A 6148-nucleotide genomic window follows, 5' to 3' on the forward strand; every position below is an offset into this window, starting at 1 on the left:
GGACGTCAACAGGAGTCTCAGTTAAAGACATTTTTTGTGCAAGGTTCTAAGATTTTAAGTCCCACAGTACACAGAAAGCTTCTACAGCCCTCATCCAGCTCCTTTGTGGTAATGTGAGATGTTTTCCTGCACAGCGGAGACCAGGTACTCGAGCCTGCGCTTTCAGCTCTCTGCTGTTTGTCCAAGAGCGTGGAGGTTAAATTTAGCTGTGGATAGAAGGGGAATTATTGTGGGAACTCTGGAGCTGAAGACGGAGGATAAAGCAAGGCTGGCAGAACACAGAGGATCCAGTAGCCACTCTTGCTTTAGTTTCCATGGTAAGCTGAGGAAATTAGCAACGATGGAAGCTACTGCAGCATGAACAGCGGGGATTGGATCATAACAATGACCATAAATAACCAGTGCTACCGATTCGGATCAATAAAATAAGGACATGGGCCGATGTGGTTTGGGGATTTCTTTGTAACAGTGCGATCATCTGCCACTTAACACATTGAACTCTACCCGAACTTTCTCTTGACTCCATGTGCATTGCAGCTGCTAATCATGAGCTGAATGTTTTAAGGCCTGAGCTCTGAGGTTCTGCAGACGATGCTCTTTCATTTCCTTCCTTCTTTCCTCATGAACCTCACCATCCTGTGTGGGTCATTCATCTTCTATTCCTCAACCTGAGTTCAATGTTTCTCCTAACAAATCTCTCTGTTCACATGCTTACAAACAGCTTTTCATGAGCATATTGTGCTGTTACTTTGGACATGACTGAGCTGGTCAGTTTTGTTTATACGACATACATCTCTTGGTTACAAAGAAAAAAGAAAAACACAGAGAAAGTGTCATAAAATTGGACAGATTGACCCAATATTCAAGGCGAGTCCATCTCCTTAGCGTAGGGGTCTGAGGAGATGGTCCGATCCAGCCGGTGGGCTCCAACCAGACGTAGGGTCGCCCAGAGTGTCCCTGATGCTGTAGCAGCGGAGAAGTTGCAGGAAGTCAATCCAGGTCAGGGGAAAACAGAGCAGGCAGGAACAGACCAGGAATCCAAGAGTCCACAGCTGATCAGAAGTTCTGACCCAAGCAGGATCAGAGGGATCCAGACTTCCAGAAATCCACAGAGCGTTCAGGCAGGTTCAGAGTCCAGAGGCAGAGAAGTCCAGAAGCGTGCCCACACAGGCAAGCAGACAGGCAGGTCCAGGATCAGGGGTTAAGAGAACAGACACAAGACGTTGTACCAGAATTTCTGCAGGAAACTTTAAACTGGTCTCCTCCTATAGGAGCCAGGCAAAGACGCAGGTGGAAAAGATGAGTGAAAATTAGGAACCGGGCAGAACTAGGCAGGTGAGTGAAGTTAACAATTAAGGTGAAGCTACCAGTCCAGATCATGACAGAAATAGACTTGAATAACTGAATAATACTAGAATGTACAAGGACAATGCATGAATGAAACATTATTAAGAATACATTAATTTAGCAAGTCATCTGTTTAAAGGACAAAGATTATTTTAGGATTGTTAATTAACCAGTATGTTATCTCTTCAAGAACTATGAGAAAATATGGTGCAAGAACAGTAATACAAATATTTCTTTCTAGCCTTCCTGCCATGTGAGGTCATTAAAGGGGCATAGCCATGTAATATCCTGTTACAAAAAAGACCAAAAACCATTTGATTACAATAAAATCAGGTTATACAACCAAGCGTCCTTCTTAATAGTGTTTTGATAAAGAAATAGAATCCCAGCACTGCGTGAGATGAGCAGATGTAGACAGACCTGTGTGCCATCTGTTGGCAGCAGCCGACCATAACAGCATCAGAAATTGGAGATGCTGCTACTTAGTAGAGCCTGATAGTCCTGCAATACCTGGAGGTTAAGCAACAGCTTGGTGTGGTGGAAGACCAACACAATCTACAGTAATCCTCCCTAAAGCCTTCTAACAGAACATATAGGAAAAAGAAAATTCCCCCTTCCTAATGAGTGTAAACATTAAAATGAAATAAATAAAGATATGTCATAGGCCAAAACCTTCTACTGCACTTTTCTCCATTTCATCTTCAAAAATAGAAGTTATAGAGCAGAGACAGGATGGAAGATTATTCCTCCTAAATGAAAATTTCTTCTTAACTCTCAAGACAACAAATAACAATTGAGTTGCATGTCTAAGAATATATAAGCATTGGAGATGAGATGAGATGTTGGAGATGAGCAGCTGTGGTGTTTTGATGGATTATCACAGCTGTCAAAACTATGGTATACATGTGTTATAATCCTTTTTATTACTGAGAAAGTACAACCATTTATTGACTTATTAAAAAGTTTCAAAGGAAATATATGTTTTTATTTGTAACAAAATGTGTATAAGAGGTGAAAGAAAGCAAAGGTTTTAGCCAGAGGCCTGAGTATATGCTACACTAGAATAATTAAGGTAGAATTGACAAATGTCAAATGAAGTTTGAAGCAAATTATAGAGTTTTTCTTCTGAAATAACAATGTTTTATTCTTTTTTTTTAATTATTAAATTACAGAGCAGAACTGTGTCAAAATCATGTTGAAAAAAATGCTGGATGTCATCAATCCTCGATTTGGAACATTAAATAATGGTATCATCTGCATATAGTTAGATATTACATCCTCCCTCTGAGAAGATTGTAAACCGAAGGCATTAGGTTAAGTTTTGGTGTTAAATCCACTCATCTTAGGTTTAGGTTCCCTCCAAAACTTCCGGTGTGGACATTTTTGGTGTATTTGATGGAATTTTGTTTGCAAACATATAGACAATTTATTAATTAAGAACAGGGTCCAAACCTGCCTCAAAACAACCATCACAGGTCATTTAAATAGAAAAGCTTTAAAAGTAGAGCATAAACTAAAACTCTGAATAGCCTTAAAGAGGCATTGCGGTGTTTTGTAACTGCCACATGTGGCCAAATCACAGAACTGCAGCATCCTTCTGCATGTTCTAATTGCTCACAATTGTACTTGACAAGTTATATTACTTTTTTTTTTTTTTTTTTTTTCTTTTTTCAACTCACCCGAAGGTGAGATGAGCAGGATGCTGGTTGCTTCTGAATCACAAAATCCATCCTGAATATAACAGTTTGATTGTTGGCTAGGTCAGACCCATTTAACATGGATGCGCTTGATGTCACATCCACCAAACAGTGTGAGGACTTCCGACGCAAAGTAAATTAAGGAAAATAGGCTACCGGCTTAAAGATGCATAGACACTGTACTACTGAGGTTTCACTCGGCTCATTGAACAAAGTTTTAGTCGTAAAGGGTAAAATAAAAATTCTATTTTAAAGATGTTTTCCAATAAAAAAACTCACATAATTTCTCTTTAAGTTTTAAAATACATGCCTTTAAAAAAAATAACATCTAAAATTTAAGCAACTTCTGCTGTGCAGATCTGGTATGAATTTAAAAAATGGCAGTGGCCCAGTAGAGTCCTCTCTTTTTTTGGTTGAAAAAATGTAAACATTTAAACACTTTCCCTTCACCTCACAATAGTGCTTTTTTGGGTTGAAATATCATTTGAAACCCGCAATGTAACAAAGTGTGTAAGGTCAGTTTTGCAAAGGCACTGTGCATTGGTCAGAGAGTGTGTTTTTTTTTCTACATGTTAACAGAGTTCAACATTTTCCTTCTTTTAAAGTTCCTTCTAACCCCGTAGAAATCTGTCACATAAGATATTGTATGTAAAAATTCTGTTCTCACAATTTCATTAAGGACTTTAAAGAGTGACCTATCACTTTAAGAGTGTCAGAGCCCCTCGATGGGCTCCTCATATTTCTTCTCTCACAACATCTTTCCTCTGCCGTGCACGGTTTGTTGCCGAGGTAACAGGCCAGAGAACGGCTCTGTATTTTCAGCGCCGTCTAGTGAATCAAGCCATGCTGACATGCAGGCTGACATCAACAAGCTGCATGACAGACAAGTGGGGAGCATCTACAGAAATGTCTCCATCAACCAGCAACCTCTTGGCGCTCCTTTATCAGAGTCGCATGAAAGGTGAAAAACTGGATGTCACTACTTTGCGTGGCTATCAGCGAAGAAAAATGGGCGGCTGAGTTAGGAACCAGAAAATCCACCTTGGTTACAGAGAGCTTATTTCATCTCTTTACAAGGCTGTGAGATGCATTGCTGTGCTTGTTCAACAGAGGAAAGTGTGTGTGTGACTGTGTGCATGTGTCTGCATACAGTGAGTCATGTCTCACCATGAGAATTTTGCCTTTTAACCTCTGCTCTGCATCAGCTCTACAGCTCAGCTAATTGTAAACCAGTGACTTTAGGTGCATCTATGTATTTTACTGCCTCATAAAACAAAAATTGTTCAATCAACAACCCAACAGAGACGGCTCATCTTTCTCTCCCTAACTGATTAAGTTGCTGTTTTTGATGACAGCCTCAATATTGAGCCGCTTTCTCTCCAGCGACCCAAATGCTCAGCGGTAAAAAATGTCCTCGCTCAGCCTGAATTTTATTGCTGTTTGCAGGAAACGCTTCCTGTTTACCAGTTCATCAGAGCTAAGCTTAATGAACTTGCAGTTTAATGCCAGCAGTAAAACTGATTGGTGCTTCTCGTTCTTTTAATTAATTAAAACGACATAATGATTTTCATATTTTATGCAAAGGTAAATGATTCAGAGAGGGCTTTAAATGTTTTCTCTGAAGACGTTCACCCCAGCAACACTCCTGCTGGGTGATAAAAAAAATATATATCTTGCTTATTTTTAGCATGAGACTGTTTGCATATTGCTGTACGATGACCTGACCAGCTAACATTGTCAGTCACAGAGATGCACTCACGCCTGTCAGCACGCTGAGAATGATGCAACTTCTCGCAATGTGCAACACAGTGGAAGGTTAAGTAACCAGAAAGGCCAGGTCTGCAGCCTGAAGTAAAATGAAACATGCATGCAAACATGGCTTAATGAGATCCTGCTTCTGCTAGATCTGACAGATTGCCACAACGCCACTGTGACTTCGATGACCTGCATCATTTATCACGTCACCTGTATGGATTTAGGTTGGCAAGATCAATGGAGCAACCTTCTAGCCGAAGGAATGCTAAGGGAGGGATTTACAGTTGGGTCTTATATATTTAGGGGTTTGATCTCATCTCTTAGCAGTGGGTTAAAACCCACTGGAGCTTTTCTGTTTGGAGGTTTCATGTTTGGTCCAGGAAGGTATGTTTTTTTCTGTTATTTTTCTAGGCATTGGTTCTCTTCTACAATCTCAAAAATTTAATGACGGGGTTACAGGAGATTATAAATGTGTGTGTTTGCGATTGAGATGACCTGGTGAACTTACATATTCACTGCTAGAGTGATGCTTTTTAAACAGGTTCGTCGAAAAACAAACTTCACTAACAGATGTATCATTCACAGGAGACATTATCTACCCTTTTGTTTGGTTTGTGTCAAAGCTTCTGTTTGTGAGCTTTAAAATAAAGATGGAAAAAAGGAAGTCAATATCAGTGTTCATTTCAAGCAGGAAAACATTCTATGTGACCTTAGGAACTTAAAGCGGCTTTCCTTCCATTTTAGTCTTGTGGAAACTTCTGCATATCTGCCATGCATGTCCTTTTTTTTTTTTTTTAGGTTTGCAGCATTCAAATACATACATAGGTGTTAGGGTTCTTCCCTTTTGGGACTCTGAGTTTTTAATTTTCAGTTATCAGTTGTTCCTTTTTGTTGATCTTCGGTTTATTTGTATAATCTTCAAGCAGTCTTTCGTTACTCTCTGTTGCCCCCTTGTTTCCTTTCCCCTTGGCTTCCTTCTAGTTAGTTTCATTCACACCTGCTCCATATTCAGCTCATTAGCCCATCCTTTGTTCTGCTCCCCTTATATACACCACCTCTGTCGTCGCTCAGTGCTGGTTCCTTGTTGTTTAGTTGCTGTTAGTTGCTTCCCTGATGCTTTCTGGTTTCTTGGTTCCTAGTATTTTGTATTTTTGGATGTATGCCTCAGTTATTCATTAAACCAGCATGAACTCATCTTTGCCTCACTGGTTTCTGCATTTGGGTCGTCAAACAACCCCGAGCCCAAATGTGACACATAGGTATAACTAGTGATGGTGCGATGAAGCCTCATGAGGCATTGAACCGTTTGGCCAAATTTCTTCATGTCACCTCCAACTGGTGGACAGCAG

Source organism: Cyprinodon variegatus, unplaced genomic scaffold (genome assembly GCF_000732505.1).
Source record: "Cyprinodon variegatus isolate N-32 unplaced genomic scaffold, C_variegatus-1.0 Scaffold283, whole genome shotgun sequence".
NCBI classification, from domain to species: Eukaryota; Metazoa; Chordata; class Actinopteri; order Cyprinodontiformes; family Cyprinodontidae; genus Cyprinodon; species Cyprinodon variegatus.